Here is a 16,063-nt window from a genome sequence, read left to right on the forward strand (position 1 = left end):
CCACTTCCCCAGTGTGGCAACCAAAAGTGTCTCTAAGCACCGGTGAATATCTTTTAGTGGGAAAAATTGTTTCCAGTGGAAGTCACTGGGTCTGAGAACTAAAAAGGCCAAGTATCAAAATAGCTTCAGACAGCATCCATGAGTATGGATGGATACTCATATCCACACAAGGGGGAACGCACGACAGGCTGACTTTCCACCAGCTCAACAACTGCGAGGGTTGTGGGGTGTGGGAGAAGTACTGTATTCTGCATATCTCCCGTGAAAGTCCCAGGTGGGGGGCCTCACTGTCAGAGGTTACAACCAGAGCCACCCAAGGAGCCGGTGGTAGTCAGCATTACCCAAACTACAAAAGATAAAATGCTTAGTCTAAGAAAAGAGGGGATGTAAAGAAGTTGGACAGGCAAAACCAACAAATGTCTCCTCAGACTGTTCATATTTTTTAAGCAAATATTTATTGAGGATCATTTAGGTTTTGGAAATACAGTAGTGAATAAAACAGACCAGAGCTCATGTTAGGCATTTTGCAGATTTTTTTTTCATCTGACTTTATTTTCTAATGTTCTCATTTATTGTATATTTTTTGCCTTCTGCATATGTCACTAAGCTGCGAAAATTATTCTCTAGAAATAGGAGACATAGAAAAATTACAAATATATGTTGGAGTAAAATAACAGTTTTACAAAATCAAGTTATGGCCACTCCCATTCTGCTCTATGCATTTCAAGATCACCTCAGCTTGCTTATTTAAGAATAATCAGTTGTTAAGCTATCTTCTTGTCTTCAAGTGGATAAGACTCGGCTGGTGAGAGAGCTGCTCACACCCTCTCTCACTCCTATCCTGGTGGCTATAGGCTCATTCCCTAGAAGGTCCACTGAGTTTCCTCTCTCTTGCTCCAACCTCCCTGTCTGAAAAATACCTGGTAAGGTTGATGTACCAGCAAGTCCTAGTTATGACTGTAAGTGACAACAATATCAAAATATCAGTGACTTAAATGAAATAGAAGTTTCATTCTCTTATACATAAATGTCTAGTTCTAGAAGTCTTACGTATTAGGGGCCCAGTCTTCTTTTAGCTCTTTTGGTCTATTGTATGAATATATAGTAACCCAAATTTTATGATGGTCCAAAATGGCCACTGGAACAACTATTCTTTTCCAGCCAGCAGAAAGGAGAAATAATGAAGAATTATGAAGAAGGAAATCTTCTTTTCCCTTATCGACATTGTCTGAAATTATGTATACCAATTCCAATTACATACTATTGACTTTAAAATCACTCACATGGGACTTCTTAGCTGCAAGGAGCTTGCCTTGCCAATGAAGAAAGTAGAGCTAACATTGGAGAACAGGCAGTAGGCTACCCCAGTAGGCTCGTTCCCTGGTGCCACCAGGTTTTACATAACTGACCTTGTGTGTCCCAGAGTGCTCAAAGGTCATGGGCAGGGATGATAGGTCAGTTAGGATGCATGCAGGAAAACAGAACCATTCTAACTCTTATGGGGATGAATGGGTTACTATAGGAATTAGGGATTGCAGGAATGTTGGAAGAGCTTCTTAAGTGAAGATCAGGAAGGCTGTAGCCTAAGATTGGAGAAACAGTCACTGAAGATCTCATTTGAAGATACAAATTGGGTAGTTCCCAAAAGTTTCATGGGGAAAATGCTGAAATTCTTAAGAGGCTCTGGAAAAGCTCCCAATAAACATCTCACTCTGTATAGCCGCATGAGCGCCTCCCAAAATCCTGGACAGCATGATGTCATGTCCACCCATGTGACATGCTAAAAATTCCTCAAAGCAGTGACCTCTCCACACTTCCATCTTCCACAGTTACTTGCATTCCTTTCATTAACAAATTCTGACCTAAAACAATACAGGAAGAGAATTCTGGTAAGTATGTCCTTTGGGGATAGAAATGATGCTGAACTGACAATAGACAGCCATACATAAGAGGTCTCAATATTACTTATTGCTGAATTTGCCTCACTAAGGTCTATCGGAATCCTGGCAACAAGCTGGCAGTTAAGATTAGTCATATTATGCGCCATGAAAAATGTATCATATTGTTATGTCTTTTAAAATCCAACACTCTAGCACCCCTGCCTTCTGTAAGAATGAAAGGTTATGGTATAGTGTGACAATGCTCAGTGACAGACCCCGGTTCTGCTGCTTAAACCATTTGGGATTACTTATCAGCTCTGAGAATGTGCCACACTCTGTGCTAGTTGGGTGACTGTGAGCAAATTCCTTCATGTCTTAGCATCTCAGTGCAACTTCTTCCATTAAAAATTGGTTAAACAGTTAATTGTAGAATAGACGTAAAGTAGCATATTAAAAGCACTGAGTCCAGTGCTTAATACACAGTAGAAGCTCATTTCACATCCAAAACTCGTTTTCATTTAAAAGTTCTGCAGAGTGTATTATCATACTCAACCCAATACCAGAGAGGCACATTATTCTGGGCTCACACCAGATTCATTTCTTACACTGAATAATATACTTTGTTTAAGAAATATTATTCTAATATAAAGATTTTAAGTACTGGAACCAATTCTTTCCTGTGAGTCAAAGCTCTTTGGCTCTAGGAAGAAGCTGACGAACCATCTATCAGATATGGGGTGGCAATAATTCTTGTGTTGGTTTGTTGGCAATAGCGGGTAAATTAACAAGTCACTCTCAACTCTGAGATCCAAGTAATATACCTTCATAGTGGATCTGTTTCTGTTAAGCCTTACATTTTTCCAAGAACAATTTCAGGCTGCTATTTTCCCTTTTTTTAATTTTTTTTTTTTTCCAAAGAGGTGGGGAGCAGAAGGGGAGTTGTGCTGGCATAAGTTGCAAATAAGATTTTGAACCTACGGGGTAGGGAAAAATAGTAATAGAATGATTTTTCTTTTGTTGGACATATGTGTTACCCAGAAGTTAAAAACTCACACACCTCCACCTGGGGAATAGAGACCAGAGAAGTGAACCCAGAAGGTGCTTTGGTGAACTGGAAGCTCCCACATGGTCAATAGTGGCAGCCCAGCCAGTACTCGGCTCTAATGGATTGTTGTCATAGTAGAATTGCATACTTAGGGCTTTTGTTGAAACTGAAACAATTTTCTCTTTAAATATTATGTTAGTCAGATCCAGATTATAGGTCACCAGCTTTCAAAATACGATCTTTGACTTAATCCAGCAAATGGAATCCATTTCAAAGTGCTAAAGTTTGTAGGAATGTTCTTTTAAACTATTTCAGTCTAAAAACGTTACTCAAAAAAAAAAAAAAAAAAAGTTACTCAAATTTTTGCCCAGACATTTAGGAAGATAAATTAGTCTCTGAGATTCTATCAAATATTTTCCTTTTAGGGATTTGCAGAACAAAGTGATTTTCTATATGTAGTCAAATAGCAGAAAGTGTATTGTTGCCAGTGACTATGCCCCACAGCTGGTTAGAGAGTTCTGAGGAGTGAAACAAGAGTGACCCTAGAGTTTTTCCCTAGCACGGCCAGCATGGCTGCCCCAGGTTCCTGTACCCATGGTTCTCCCTGCATGCGCACTGAGAACCTGCTGATTCCACTGCATATTTAGAGGTGTGGCTCCTGCTGCTAAACCTAACAAGCATGGCTCTTTATATTATGGGGTAATGAAAAATGTGTTTGTAATTTAATCATAGTTTATAACTTATTAAATTTAATGTCTCATGCCTCATAAACCTGGTGGTATTCTTTTGTTGGTGGTTGTTGCTGTTGGTCTAAATGCATATTTGCCATGCTGTTTGTGCTGATTTCCCTAGCTAAGGTGTTCCATGCACCACCGAACTTTATTGTTTGGCCATATTTGAATTGCAAGGGGAAAGCCTTTCACTAAACCTTATATTTAGTCCAACGGGGTTTGTCTTTGGCCCTAAGTACATGACCATTCAGAATCCAGAGACCCACAATCTTCATATGTCTGATGAGATCCACTGAATAAAAGTTTTTGCTATGGTCACTTCTGAGGCTACTGTTTTGAAATGAAAATCTTGGGATCAGTGACTGAAACACCAGCTGAGATGCTGGTCCATTGTGTTTTAGAATGCACCATTGATACACGCAAGCATTCTATAGCTCCAACCATGAGAATACTACTTAGAAATAGGAAATGCACTTAATTCTTGGACATCTATTATTTCTTTCTATGGCTCTAATTGCCAAGGAGACAGATATTTTCTTGATTCTGCCAATTAGGAACTGACTTTATACAACATTAGCTCCCCAAAATTCTTAAAATTGTTACATGAAGGTTAGTTCCAGCAGACTTTGCTTTACACAACATAATTATTCTCTCAGAAAATTTATAGTTGATATTTTAAAGAATGCTTTATTTTAATAGCCATCCAAAGAATAGCATAAGAACACTTGAACTAAGAGAAAGTTAAGCCATCTTCTGATAAGTCAAAATTAAATGTTTATTATGAGATTTTCTTCTAATTTTAGTTTCTTTATAGGTCATTCTTGGTATATAGTCCAAGTTTTCTTTTGGCTGTTTTCTCAATTGAAAAAATATACTTCTAGGAATGCTGGGGTGGTGCAGTCAGTTGAGACTCCAACTCTTGGTTTCCATTCAGGTCGTAGGCTCAGGGTTATGGGGTCAAGCCCCATATTGGGGTCCAAGGTCACTGGGAAGTCTGCTTCAGGCTCTCTCTCCCTTTCCCTCTGCCCTGCCCTGCTGTGCTCGCTCTTTGAAACTCTTTTAGAAAAAGAAACATACTGAGAAGCACCTGATTGTTTTGGAAAATAAATCTCAGACATTGGTTTGTATTAGGACAATGCTGTGGGAGATGTGGGAGGAGGGAAAGATAAGTTCTTGGGGTTCATTTTAATCTTCTCTATTGTGAACAACAGGCAACTGTGGTGGTATTTGGTGTGCATATGATGTGGCTTCTCTTCCTTCAGTGATCACGCTGAGGCTAGCAAATGACATTCAGATGTTAGCAATTTGGGGTCACATTTGAACTGGTGACTCAGGGGGCAAGTGTTCTATATCCCACCAGTTCTTTTAGTCAGCTTTTGAGTCACATCTTTATTTTCTCAAATAGAGGGAGCTTACCTCATGGGAATCATGTGAAATGCATAAAATGTAGTGCTCCATAAAGCAAATTCTAAATTAGCTACATGGTCAGGTAGTTTTCTGGTTGGTCTAATCATTGTGACAATTACCAATTTTCAGAGACATAAGATAGAGTCAAAAATATCACAAAAATGAGACTGGATAGAATTCAGTTATTCTTAGACTCCGAGGGGCTCTCAGGATCTTGCAAGACCAAGCTGATAACTATGAATTACCTTGTAGATATGTAGACAGATCAGGCACTAAGAATACCCAGGTGGTGCCCTATAAGATAGTCAGCTTTTACAAAATTTTGGAATTGACACAGGAGTGAAAAGCCCTAACTAGCAAATAACAACAGCAAATACTAACAGTTATAAACAACCAGAAAATGTCAGGTTGAAGAAATGGGTGTTTGTATCCTACCAGCAAGCTGGCTCCTAGTATATAACAGGTTCTGAGTCAGGTGCTCCATCATTTAATCTTTAGGACAACCATCAAAGTGGGCATTATTTTCTATTCCTCGATTGGCAGGCTTTTAAAAAGCTTTTATTTAATTCCAGTTAGTTGACATACTAACATGCCGTGTTACATTAGTTTCAAGTGTACAATATGGTGACTCAACACTGCCATACATCATCCTGCATTCATAGCTATTTCACCCATCCCCCAGGCCCCCTCCCCTTTGGTAACCATCAATTCTCTGTAATTAAGAGTTTGTTTCTTTTTTCTTTTCTCATTTTTCAATAGGGGGTAGAGAGAGAGAGGTACAGGCAGTGGCAGAGGGAGAAAGAGAGAGAGAATCCTAAGCAGGATTCTCAGTGCAGAGCCAGATCCAGGCTCCATCCCACAACTCTGAGAACGTAACTTGAGCCAAAGCCAAGAGTTGGATGTTCAACCAACTGAGCCACGCAGAATCTTCCTCATTCTCCCTCTCTTTTTCTGTTTTTTTTTACCCATTTTTTTCTTAAACTCCACATGTGAGTAAATCTATATATTTCTTTCCTAACTTCTTTTGCTTAGCATTATACACTAGCTCCATCTAAGTCATTGCAAATGGCAAGATTTCATTCTTTCATATGGCCAAATAATATTCCACTATATATGTGTGTGTGTGTGCATGTGTATACACACACATGCACACACACACACATACACACATACCGCATCTTTTTTATCCATTAATCAATTAACAGATACTTGGGCCGCTTCCATAATTTGGCTATTAGAAATAATGCTGCTAAAAACAAATGAGTGTATGTGTCCCTGTGAATAGTGTTTTTGTATTCTTTGGGTAAATACTCAGTAGTGCACTTGCTGGATCATAAGGTAGTTCTATTTTTACCTTTTTGAGGAACTTCCATACTGTTTTCCACAGTGGCTGCACCAGTTTGCATTCCCATCAACAGTGCACAAGTGTTCTTCTTTCTTCACATCCTCACCAACACCTGTTGTTTCTTCTGTTGTTGATTTTACCCATTCTGACAGGTGTGAGGTAATAGCTCATTGTAGTTTTGATTTGCATTTCCCTGATGGTAAGTGATGTTGAGCATCTTTTCATGTGTCTATTGGCCATCTGTATGCCTTCTTTGGAAAAATGTCTATTCATGTCTTCTGCCCATTTTTTAATTGGATTATTCATTTTTGGGATGTTGAGTTTTATAAGTTCTTTATATATCTTGGGTGGTAACCCCCCATCAAATATGTCATTTGCAAATATCCTCTCCTATTCCATAGTTTGCCTTTTACTTTTGTTGGTTATTTCCTTCACTGTGCAGGAACTTTATTTTGATGAATTCCCAGTAGCTTATTTTTGCTTTTGTTTCCCTTGCCTCAGGAGACCTATCTAGACAAAAGTTATGACCAATGTCAGATAAATTACTGCCTGTGCTCTCTTCTAGGATTTTTATGGTTTCAGGCTTCACATATAGGTCCTTAATCCATCTTGAGTCTGTTTTTGTGTGTGCTGTAAGAAAGTGGTCCAGTTTCATTCTTCTACATGTTGCTGTCCAGTTTTCCCAGCACCATTTGTTAGAGACTTTTTCCCATTGGATATTCTTTCCTGCTTTGTCAAAGATTAATTGACTACAGTTGTACATTTATTTATGGGCTTTCTACTCTGTTATATTGATCTATGTGTCTATTTTTGTGCCGGTACTGTACTATTCTGATCACAATAGCTTGGTAATATAACTTGAAGTCCAAAATGGTGATACCTCCAGGTTTGCTTTTCTTTTTCAAGATTACTAGGGCTATTCTAGGTCTTTTGTAGCCCCATGCAAATTTTAGAATTATTTGTTCTAGTTCTGTGAAAAACGGTGTTGGTATTATGATAGGGATTTCATTAAATGTGTAGATTGCTTTGGGTCGTATAGACATTTTAACAATATTTGTTCTTCCAACTCATGAGCATGAAATGTCTTTCCATTTCTTTTTAACGTCTTGAACTTCTCACATCAGGGTTTTATAGTTTTTACAGTACAAGTCTTTCAACTCTTTGGTTAGATTTATTGCTAGGTACCTTATTATTTTGATGCAATTGTAAATGGGACTGTTTTCTTAATTTTTCTTTCTTCTACTTCATTACTAGTGTATAAAAGTGCAACAGATTTCTGTACATTGATTTTGTATTCTGTGACTTTTATTGAATTCATTTATCAGTTCCACCAGGTTTATGGTGGTATCTTTCCAGTTTTCTTTTTTCTTTTTTAAGATTTTATTTATTTAAACACACACACAGAGGCAGAGACACAGGCAGAGGGAGAAGCAGGCCCCTCACAAGGAGCCGGATGTGGGACTTGATCCCGGGACTCCAGGATCACGCCCTGGGCCAAAGGCAGATGCTCAACCACTGAGCCACCCAGGTGTCCCTCCAGTTTTCTATATGTAGTATTATGTCATCTGCAAATAGCGAAAGTTTTACTTTTTCCTTACCGATTTAGATGCCTTATATATATATTTTTTCATTGTCTGATTGCTCTGGCTAGGACAGGACTTCTAATACTATATTGAATAAAAGTGGTGCGTGGACATCTCTGTCTTATTCCTGATTATAGAGGAAAAGCTTTCATTTTTTTCCCCCAGTAATGATGATGTTTGCTGTGGATTTTTCATATACAGCCTTTTTTATGTTGAGGTATACTCCCTCCAGACCTACTTTGTTGAGGGTTTTTATCACAAATGGAAGTTGTACATTGTCAAATTTCTGCATCTATTGAAATGACCAGATGGTTCTTATCCTTTCTCTTATTGATGTGATGTATCGCACTGATTGATTTGCAAATACTGAACCACCCTCGCCACATAGGAATACATCTCACTTGACTGCAGTGAGTGATTTTTTAAATGTTTTTTAATTGTTGAATTTGGTTTGCTAGTATTTTGTTGAGAATTTTTACATATGTGTTCATCAGGGATATTGGCCTGTAGTTGTCTTTTTTAGTGGGGTCTTTATCTGATTGTGGTATCAGGGTAATGCTGGCTTCATAGAATGAGTTTGGAAATGTTCCTTCTTGTTCTACTTTTGGAATAGTTTGAGAAGAATAGGTACTATTCTTTAAATGTTTGGTAGACTTGGTCCTGGACTTTTGTTTGTTGGGAGTTTTTTGATTATTGATTCAATTTCTTTGCTAGTTATTGAGCTATTCAAATTTTGTTTCTTATTCTTTTTAAAGATTTTATTTATGAGAGAGAGAGAGAGAGAGAGAGAGACAGGCAGAGGGAGAAGCAGGCCTCATGCAGGGAGCCTGATGTGGGACTCAATCCCAGATCCCCAGGATCATGCCCTGGCCCGAAGGCGGTACTAAACTGCTGAGCCACCCAGGGATCCCCTGTTCTTGTTTCTGTTTTGGTAGTTTATATATTTGAGTCCTTTCTCTTTTTTTCCTTGATAAGTATGTCTAGAGGCTTATCAATTTTGTTGATTTTTTTTTTGAAAGAACCAGCTCCTTGTTTTGTTGATTTGTTCTAATGTTTTGTTTTGTTTTGTGTTTTTAACTGAAGCCTCCTTTATTCTATATCATCCTATTAAAGTTTCATTATTTTTGCACCAGAACTATAAAATGCTTAAAATGTAGATTACAAAATTTAGAAAAAGGGATCTCAGTACAGAAAATACATTTAATACATTAAAGTAAAAGCCAAAGACCTGGGGAGATCCAAGAGAGCAAGACGAGCCTTAACCAAAAATGTCTGTAAATACCCAAGAAGCTAGGCTTTTAAGCCATAGTCTCTTGGCTTCCAGTGGTCATATTTAATAAACACATCAGCAAAAAGGCCAGAAGAATGTTTAATGGTTTAAAATATAAGCAAATATAGACTCATTTGTACTGGGCAAAGTACTAATTTCAAAAGATCATTAAAATAAGGAATATTTCAGAAACATTAATAAAAGTGATGGTCACTCAATCCAAATTAATGCAGATATATTGTTTATAGCATTTTATTAATGGTAGTACCTTAAGTTTGTATAGACAAATTCAAATACTTGAGTAGCTAGTTTCTTAAACTTTACAGAAAACATTCTATAATCTCAATGCTTATATCATCATAAGCATGTTAATAAATATAAACAATTGTTCAAATATTAACTAGGTGCTATTGTCCTAAAGTGAGCCACTTCCAAAAAAATCTAATAATTACAGCTTATCATAGTAACTATATAATGTATTATAGTAAATAGAGCAATTATATATACGAGCCACATGTAAAGCTCGTAGTCATGAATTTGAGGTGATCATTAGACATCTATTTCCAAAGCTTCCACAATATGTGCAGCAGGACAATCTTTAGGATCTTCACTAGTGCATACTGAGAAGAGTTCAGTTAACTTCTGGTATGTTCCACCTGGTTCTTCATTATTAACAGGTAGCCTAATCCCCAAAGCTGCAAAGTGTGTTTCATCATCAAAGTCAATTTCATCAAAAGTTTTATCTTCATCATCATCATCTGTTCTATTGTTGTTGTTGTTTTTTTTAGTTCCTGGTCTAATTTTTATTATTTCCTTTCTTTGCTGGTTTTAGGTTTTGTTTGTTCTTTTCCTAGCTCCTTTAGGTGTGAAGTTAGGTTGTTTGAGATTTTCTTGTTTTTGAGGGAGGCCTGTATTGCTATGTACTTCCCTCTTAGAACCACCTTTGCTGTGTACCAGATGTTTTATACCATTGTATTTTCATTTGTTTCCATGCATTTTTATTTCTTCTTTTATTTCCTTGTTGATTCATTTATTGTTTATTAGTATCTTATTTAATCTCCATGTACTTATGGTATTCCAGATTTCTTCTTGTGGTTGACTTGTGGTTTCATAGTGTTGTGGTCAGAAAATACGTATGGTATGACTTTGATCTTCTTGAATTTATTGAAGCCTGTTTTGTGAGCTAATTTGTGATCTATTTTGGAGAATATTCTATGTGAAGTCAAATAGAATGTGTATTCTACTGTTTTAGGATGGAATGTTCTGATATATCTGTTAAATCCTTCTGGTCCAGTGTGTCATTCAATGCTATTATTTCCTTGTTGATTTCTATTTAGATGATCTGTCCATTGATGTAGGTGGGATGTTAAAGCTCCTTACTATTATTTCATTATTATTAATTAGAACCATTATATTTACTATGAAGTATTTATGTATTTAGGTGCTCCTGTATTGAGTGGATTAAATATTTACAATTGTTAGCTCTTCTTGTTAGAGTGTCCCCTTTATTATATAACCTCTTTGTTTGTCTCCTGTTACAGTCTTTGTTTTAAAGTCTACTTTTTCCAATATAAGTATTGCTACACTGGGGCCTGATACTTCCAAAAATATTTCCAATATGTGCTATGTGTGCCCTGCTGTTTTGTCCTCACTGCTTTATCCTTCAGGGCAGTTGTCTACAGAGGCTCTCTTTGCTTCTTGTAGGCAGTGTTTGGTCTCTGGCCTGAATGTGGTACCTTTTAACTGTGTGTGTGCTGTGGTCTGCTTATGAAATGAGAGCTGTTGCCACCACTGCCAGAACTGAGGCCCTGCAAAACTCCTGGTTTGGGAGACTCAGTGTGGGCAGAGGTTTGGGCCAGTCTTCTGCAAGAGGGGGCCCGCTGTGCTGGGATGGAGGCAAGCGTGACTTTGGAAGTGCATTTCCACTGGATCACAGTGAAGCCGGGCTTGGGCTTCTTATTAACAAGTTAGGTAGTGAGTGCTGGCCCTTGGCTGGTTCCTGCAAGTGGCTCTGTGTTTTTGCTGGAGGGGGTGGAGGAGAGAAACAGTGTCAGCCAGTTTGTTCTTGATGGGTCTCTCTGTGAATGCCATCTCTCTGGTACATACTCTTAGATGAGCAAATAACATCCCACTGTGTGTCCCAGGTGTTCTTCAGGTCACTGTTCCTACACTGTGGGTCCTTGGGCTGTTTGCCATGCCTTCTCTTCTAGAGCAGCCCCAATGGCCTCGGGGCTGTCCCCAGTCCAAGCCTGCTGACCTTCAGAAATCCAGGCTTTAAGCCCTTAGCCCCTCTCACTTTCCAAACCAACGGCTATGGGGAACCACCTTTCTCGGGCATTCCCATCTGCTAGTCTGTCTCTTGCTCTTCTCTGGGACCATAGCTCCCCCCTCACTGCAGTGGCCACAATCTGTTTCTCTCTGAAACTGCATCTCCACTTTTAGCTGTGAGGTTTGTTCTACTAAGTCTTCAGGTTGATTTCTAGGGTATTTAGGATGATTTGGTAGTTACCTAGTTGCACAAGACGAGGTGAGCGAAGGGTCTTCCCACTCCACTGCCATTGTCTAAAGTGGGCATTATTGTAGCCTGACTGGTGAGACTCCAAGATTGGCAGTGTCCCGCACACAGCAGGCCCCTAATGAATAACAACACACATGTGGCAGAGCCAACAGAAAGCGCTTGTTTCCCTCTGAAATTTCCTCCTTCCCTTCTAAGTGGTAAATCGTGCTTTTTCAGGATATCCACTTCTGCAATAAGAGCTGCAGTTTGGAACTTACTTATGTGTTTTCTCTTTCTTCTTTCCCAACCAAATGCATTATGTTCACCTTTACTGGCCCAAGACCTCCCACCTGCCGAGGAAGGTTGGAAGAAGAGAGGAAAATAGATTTGTTTCAGATAATGCAAAAAAAAAAAAAAAAACCCTAGCTTCGGACATTTCAGATATCACATAGCAAGACAGTAGCTTTGAAACCAGGTTGTTGTAGAGAGAATTTTGTAAGTTCATTTATCTCATCTTTTTTGCAACTCAGTGAAGAAGATGTGTGTTCTCTATCAGGAAAAAAAATCTATTATTGCTCTTCTACAGAGGAGTGATATAAGGCAGAGAAGGGGGCACTGGGTAAGTTTGTAAAAGAGGAGAAAACAGCCAAATATTTTTTTCTAATTTGCTTATGCTTTCCTTTGTCTCTAAGGGACTAGTGTGGTGTTGGATAGTTAGCATGTGAAGGGGAAAGAACTCCTGACATTCTTTCCCCCATGGCACTCTGGAAGGAGAAAGGCCAGGCCAACACAGGAAAGGGCCACCTGGAAAAAGGCAAGAGTAGGCTGGTCAGACGAGCTAGTTGTGACTCAAGGAAGGAGCATCTAGAGGAGAGACGGGGTCACTTAGACTGCACCCACGTGAGCTGGTCGGAAGCTGTCTCCGTGAAAAGAGGATGGCCCACAAGTAGAGGGATGGGTAACAAGTTTACCAGAGCTATGAGCACTAGAGGCCGGTGGGACAGACAGACAGCATTCCACCATCTACCCAATCTCCCACTTAAGGAAAACATCAAGGGGCAGAGGAGGCACTCTGAAAGTTTGAACCTCTTTATCTAACCTAAGGGACTCTTTGGAAATTCCTAAGTATTAAACTTGAGAGTAGCATTTTTTCCTTCAATCCAACAGATGTGGCCCCAGGAGATATACCAGTTTTCTTCCAAATTCTTAAAGAGAGAGTCTACATTTTCTCAGCACTTCATATATTAAAGTTTCATGCTGTGACACTTGTAAGGCCTCTGAAAAATTGCATTTAAAAAGTAATGCGGGATCCCTGGGTGGCGCAGCGGTTTGGCGCCTGCCTTTGGCCCAGGGCGCCATCCTGGAGACCCGGGATCGAATCCCACGTCGGGCTCCCGGTGCATGGAGCCTGCTTCTCCCTCTGCCTGTGTCTCTGCCCCCCCCTCTCTCTCTCTCTCTCTCTCTCTGTGACTATCATAAATAAATAAAAATTAAAAAAAAAAAGTAATGCTTTGGGGTACCTGGCTTCAGTCGGTTAAGCCTCCAACTCCTGATTTCGGCTCAGGTCATGATTTCAGGGTTGTGAGATTGAGCCCCATGTTGGGCTCCCCACTTGGCTGAGGGAGCATGCTTCTCTCCTTCATCCTCTGCCCCTGCTCTCTCTCATTCTCTCCCTAATATATAAATAAATAAATGAATAAATAAAGAAATTAAATAAATATATATATATATATATATATTAAGGAATGCTCCATATTCTGGTAACTTGCTTTTGTAGAGTCTACAGCCCTTTGGCCATCTCCCTCTTCCCAAGGTGTACTGCCTCACTCTCCATTTCTGGGTATCCTAGGAAACCTTCTCATGTGTGCTCACAAAGAAGTCCCATTGGAAACAGACCCAGTGCCATTTCTCTTCTGCACTGTCATCCTTAGGTGTCTGATTCCTGACCCAGTGGACCATAACAGTCACAGGGTACTTAATAAACAGAATCTGTGCTAGGAGGTATTTTGAGTTAATCAGTCTGGGGTAAGGCCACAGGCATGAAAATTTCTTAAGAGTTCCCTAGGCAATTTTTATGGACAGCCCAAATTGACAACCAATGCTTTAGCGTACTACACAGAAGACTCTGACCCCAGGGAAGCTGTGTGAAGTTGGCTTCCCTCTGCTGACCTACCAGTGTGTCTTTCCTGGGCATTGCTGATTTATTTCGCCAAATACTGCCCCTTGCCTTGGCATGACCTCATCAGTCTGGCCCTTCTGTGTCCCATAATGGTGCTGCCGATGTGCCAGACTTCACCCATCCAGTAGGAGGTTGTGCCAGGATGCAAACTCTTGACACTAACTTTATCACTGGTGTTCTCTATGAAAGGAGAAATAAGTACAGTTCCAGAGAAAGGAAATCCTAAATCAGATTATATTTTTAGTCAGTACAAAGATGAGAAATTCACCAAATACAGTGGGAATGAACCACTTACCTACAGTGATAATTCTCCTATCCTGAATCTGTGTCACAGATACAAGACACAATAGCAGCCAAGGACTCACCTAGGAGAAGACTCTGTCTGCTATCTGGTGGGAGAGCATTGATTCAAAAAGCTTCATGTAATGATGACTCCTAGATGTGATGCTCTGAGCTAGGAGCTGAAAGTAGAATAAGACATAAGTCTCCTGCCTTCAGGAAACTCCTCGTTGTTTATTTCCAGTTTTATCAACAACTTTTAAATTATTTACTCAACACTGTACAATTGAAATATTTTTATTTGTGTAGGAGCATATAATAGTACACTGTTTCACTTATTTCCAATTAGATTCAAAATTGTTATCTTTCCAACAAATATTCTTTAAAATAAAGACAAGATGATATGCTCTGGTGAATTAAAGTGAATAGGGTAAGAAGGAAATGGAAAGAAAATTTCATAAAAATAAATGAGTGCTGCCAGCAAGTAGTATATTACTTGGCCCTATCCTCCTAGGATTGCTGGGAGCTAATTACCTGATTTAGCTCAGACTTTAAATAACCTCATAAAAAAGACCAATCCACAAACTATTTACACCTTTATTGAAGTAACAAACTTTTTCTTTATATAAAATAGGTAAGGATTTTGAGGGAAAAAATATTGAAGTGTATAGCAATTGGGAAAAAACAACACATATAAAGTATTATAATAAATTTTGTTTTCCAATGGAAGGAAGAGTCTGAGATAATTTCATGAGTTATTCATGAAAATGAGGCATAGAGATCTGTGGCCTATTAAACCCTAGAGATCACTTCTGTGGTATCTTGCTTTATGCCATAACTACCATCCAAATTCAGAATGTGAAAGAGCCTATAAAGGGAACACCAGTCCACCCTAAAGCTGATCTTGCCTCCATAACAATTGCTGAACTGATTTGGAGCCAGAAAAAAGCCACGGGTGGGGCACTGTGATAGGTTTTATAAGATGCCATATATATTGGAAACTTGGTAATAAAAGTATATAAAATTTTAATCTTCAACTTTTCCTTTAAAAAAGGTGACAAAGCAAATAGGGAAGTGATATGAAAATGCATTTTTAACCGTGTAGGAGAGCAATGAATTTAAAGTTCATGTCAGTTCCGTTAAAGATATTTTAAAACTGAAAACCAATAAGAGCTTGATAAAGATTGTTGATTGCCTGTCTGTCCTTTTTAGTACTCAGTCTATTGCTAAGACTGATAATACATCATGGACAATAAGGAGATCATTTGATGCCCTATTTTGCAACTTCTTATGTTAATAAAGATTTCTCTGATTCCTAATAATTGGGCATCCTTAGTTCTTAGTGTTACATGGCTAAATTTTATTTAACAGTTACATCTGGAGTAGGTCATTGTTCATCAGATGTTGAAAAGATTGAGGCAGAATTTTAAAGAATGTTCTCTTTAATATTGTTATAGTATGGGTTAATTATCATTAAAATGTTAATAGTCACTAAAGCACATAATCAGGCTTACGGATGCTTGGTGTATATTCTTTTTTTTTTAAGATTTTTTTTTTTTTATTCATGATAGAGAGAGAGAGAGAGAGAGAGAGAGGCAGAGACACAGGCAGAGGGAGAAGCAGGCTCCATGCAGGGAGCCCGACGTGGGACTCGATCCCGGGACTCCAGGACTGCACCCTGGGCCAAAGGGAGGCGCTAAACCGCCGAGCCACCCAGGCATCCCCTTGGTGTATATTCTTGATGAGGAGGCTTGTGGGGAGATTCTCCTTTTAAACCAGGTGAGTGAGGTATGTCAATGAGTGAGTGGTGTTTACAGAAAGAATCAAAGTAGAGTCAAGTTCCTATT

At 39.0% G+C, this 16,063-nt stretch overlaps 1 protein-coding gene and 1 long non-coding RNA gene across 9 annotated transcripts in view; one reads left to right on the forward strand and one right to left on the reverse strand.

The window, feature by feature from the left end:
* The window catches only part of LOC144306213 (uncharacterized), a 402,455-nt gene that overhangs the window by 360,033 nt on the left and 26,359 nt on the right, over window positions 1-16,063 (forward strand). The window contains exon 1 of one of the 4 annotated variants that reach the window (XR_013373231.1): window positions 15,789-15,995. The exons of the other annotated variants lie outside the window; for them this stretch is intronic. This is a non-coding gene — a long non-coding RNA (uncharacterized LOC144306213). Of the gene's footprint in view, window positions 1-15,788; window positions 15,996-16,063 lie in introns of those variants that run through there. 4 annotated transcript variants of the gene reach the window in all.
* The window catches only part of LOC144306210 (uncharacterized), a 133,105-nt gene continuing 117,478 nt past the window's right edge, over window positions 437-16,063 (reverse strand). For 2 of the 5 annotated variants that reach the window (XR_013373210.1, XR_013373211.1), the window contains exons 2-5: window positions 14,303-14,391; window positions 13,932-14,117; window positions 13,279-13,431; window positions 437-1,862 (exon numbers count right to left, since the gene is read on the reverse strand). The gene's annotated coding sequence lies outside the window, so the exon portion shown is untranslated. Of the gene's footprint in view, window positions 1,863-13,278; window positions 13,432-13,931; window positions 14,118-14,302; window positions 14,399-16,063 lie in introns of all 5 variants that reach the window. The other 3 variants (XR_013373212.1, XR_013373209.1, XR_013373213.1) reach the window with 3 other exon arrangements.

This window comes from Canis aureus, chromosome 36, assembly GCF_053574225.1.
Source record: "Canis aureus isolate CA01 chromosome 36, VMU_Caureus_v.1.0, whole genome shotgun sequence".
Classification (NCBI taxonomy): Eukaryota; Metazoa; Chordata; class Mammalia; order Carnivora; family Canidae; genus Canis; species Canis aureus.